The following is a 3,452-nucleotide window of genomic DNA, read 5'->3' on the forward strand; positions in this document are numbered from 1 at the left end:
CATACTACATTTTCCCATTAGCATTCACATCCTTTGCACCATTCCCCTTTCTCCCGAGAGCAAATCTACTAATCCTCCAGGTTTATCCAGACAGAGCATAAGAAAGTGTCACAAGACAATAATTAACTACTCCTCCCCTTCTACACAAAAGAAAAGAAGGCAACAAAATACTCAGTAATGAAGACTTAGTGCCTCTGTGAAAAGATCTGATTTTACAAGATTCATCACAAAAAAAGTCCTTTATTCAATATCAGTCTTGGCATTTTTGTTTCTCTCTCTCTCTCTCTCTGGAATGTGTTTCCGACTATTGAGAGAGAAAGAGGATAATTGGTGAGACAGCACAAAAAACAGAATGGAAAAAAAGCAGTTCGGAAGCCAATCCTGCTCCTACTCTAGTGAAGGGGATTTCTACAACTGATACCAATGGGAACAGAATTGATAAAAGGTCTTTTCCTGCAGACTTTTGATACATACAATAGTTTTGATCTAGAAATTATCTAGTGAAGTGACTAAACAGTGTGGCTCTAAACCAATGTCCTTCCAGTTCTACTATTATAATTTCAGGGAGACTAGAACCTGGACTTAATGGATTTAAGAAGTGGGACCTAAAGATTTCTCTCAATTTCCTTAGGTAAATATTCCCCTTGAGGAGGTCTGTTCTTATTTCTGAAAGCCATGCTGTTGGAAATATGAACCCTTCTCTTCTCCCAGCAGTCTCAAGCTACCATCATTCTGAGCTGTACTTTTTAAGAAAAGTCTGATCAAAAGCTCATTGAGATCAATGGAAAAACTCCCATTGATTTCAGTAGACTTTTTGTATTTGATTTCTTAGGGTTGTAAAAAGAAAACCCCCAGAAATTCCATCATGTGGAACCATACTGACCACCTGTATAGGTCATCAGCAAAATTTAAACCCAGGACCTCTACCACTCGAGCTACAGGAGTAACTGACAGCAGTAGCAGGCCATTACACTTTATATAGACTCCAGAGGAATAAGACACACACTTTGCCAGTGGCTTTCACAAGTATTTGCTAGACAGGAGGAGAATTTCGGGAGTTAAATCCTTGGGCTCTTTTCTGGACTTTGGAGGGGAATGGAATCTAGTAGTTACACGCAGCAAAACCAAGCACATAAGTTTGGCACTTTCATCCTGAAAGGCAGTGTAGAGGTAGATAAGACTTGGATCTCCCATTTTAGAGATAGGGTTCTAATTCCCAGCTCTGCCTGAAGTGACCTTTTGCAACCTCTCAATTACTCCATCTGTAAAATGGCAAAAAAATGTATTTGTCTGACTTCTAAGGTAAAAGTATAAAGCCTTGTTCAATAATAAAGGGCTGAAAAGTACATAGATTTATTAACACTAAATCAGTTGAACAGCTGGAACTAAAAATCATCTCCTCTTGTTTTCCAGCCCAGCACTGCGAGCCAGATAGTCAGTTGCTACTGTGGCTCCTCTGGAACTCAAGTTCTGTGGGGCTTGGAGCATGCTCATTGCAGATGGAATTTTTCAGAGCTTTTAGCAGCAAGCCTCTAAAAAGTTCTACTGAGCATGTGCAAATAGAGATTGTAAGAAAGAGATAATCTGGCCAAATCTAAGGGGATTTTCGTGGAGCAGCTAAAGACTACTCTGACCCCAGCAGTATCTCTATGCCAAATTTCAAATTCTTGCTCCAAGATACTAAAGCCCTTCAAATAAACTATACAGGAAACTTTTAACATTAACCAAACCACCTATTTTCACCAACCCTCATTTTCTGAGACAGCTGACCCATTTTTGGTTGAAACTTTCAAACAATTTAGCCTGAGACAGAAAGCAAGTATGAGAAATTTCAGCCCAAACTGTTAAAGTTTGGCAAAGTTATAAAGAACTGAAAACAGAGGCTTACAATGAAAAAGGTTAGGGAACCTTATCTACAGGCGTAACTGCTATTTCCACCTATGATGATCTCTTCAAGTCTCCTTTTCCAGCAGATGACAGGCATAAATAAAGTGAGAGAATGAGACACCATGCATTTCACATGTTTTCCTTTAACTCTTCAAGCTTTATCCAACCCCCTTTCCTGCAGGGCTCAAATAAAATTCAATTAATTTCAGCCTACCCCTTGGGCTCATTTCACGTGCATTTAACAAAGCTATCCTAGACTAGGCAAGAGGGCTTAATTGACACAGCTGTTCACATCTTTATGGGATTGCGTAATAGTTATGTCCTCAAGTGAGCAGATTCTTCATTCTTCTCAAAAACACTTAATCCACTACATATAATGGTTTTTCCTAAGCAGGTTTCAATAGATTTGAGGTCTGGGCAGAAAGCCACGTCTTGTTCAGGCTATTGTTGTAAAACCTATTAAAATCACGTAAAAACAGTGGGTTATACAAAAACCTCTACTTTTAGCAAAGTAGCAAAGCTAAAATAAATGGATTTAAAATTAGTTCTCACACAAAAATTAAGGAAAAGTTTGCAAGGAGTTTCATATACAAAAGCCCTCAATATTTTTACTTCCTCTAAAATTTGGAATAAAAATCTCTGCTGGTGCATCTATTGCTATCTATTTATGCATTTATACTGCACTCATCTGCACATGTGCAAAAGTCTATATACATGCAAATCAAGCAAGCATTTAATTATACAATTTGTGTGCACGCACATGCACTAAAAAAATTAAAAACGTTATCCTGATGTAGAATAAAAAACATTTTTATAGTCAGATGATATCACCGCCATGATTATTTTTTCTTTTCTTCATAAATCAAGCCAGCTATCTTATTGCACTTTTACATTAAAAATGCCTCTTGGGTTCTATAAAGACATGTACTGACATGTGAGCTATATCTGCACAACTGCAAATTTTGTTTTGTTGTCTGGGTTTGGGAAAGTTGGGCTGGGATGGAATGGATTTCACAACATTATCTTAGAAATTTAGTTCATTACAATATTTTTGCTTCATCGAGATGCACTAGAATGATTACATTATATAGGTAACATATGCTGATTCAGAAAGTATACCCTAAAGAGCCAAGGACTGAGGTTCCACACTATATGCAATGGACACCTATTTCTGAAGACAATCTGATGCACAGGTGAATAAACCTGCTAACAGAAGAAGTATATGAAGAATTATATCTACTAAAGGCCTTGGGCTGCATTGATCTGCCCCACATTGCGTTTGCTCTTGTTGTATCCTTCAAATGGAATCAGTGAAGCTTAAATCATTTGCAACAGTCTCAGTCTTTTCAAACTCCGTACCTTTAAAATGCCTTGGATGCCCAGCATTATGGGAGGTTCCTAACCACACACAAAAAAATTTGTGATATTACTGACCTGTCTTTTGACCTGTCAACAAACATTTTAAATATTCTTAGCAGAACTATAGGAGAACACTATATCATTGAACTGTTAAAAGAACCTGACTGTGTTTTCGCATTGCCGTGAACAATTAAAGATCTTACAGG

Source organism: Emydura macquarii, unplaced genomic scaffold (genome assembly GCF_026122565.2).
Source record: "Emydura macquarii macquarii isolate MOO-44397 ecotype Brisbane River unplaced genomic scaffold, CSIRO-AGI_Emac_v2 contig_3019, whole genome shotgun sequence".
Lineage (NCBI taxonomy): Eukaryota > Metazoa > Chordata > Testudines > Chelidae > Emydura > Emydura macquarii.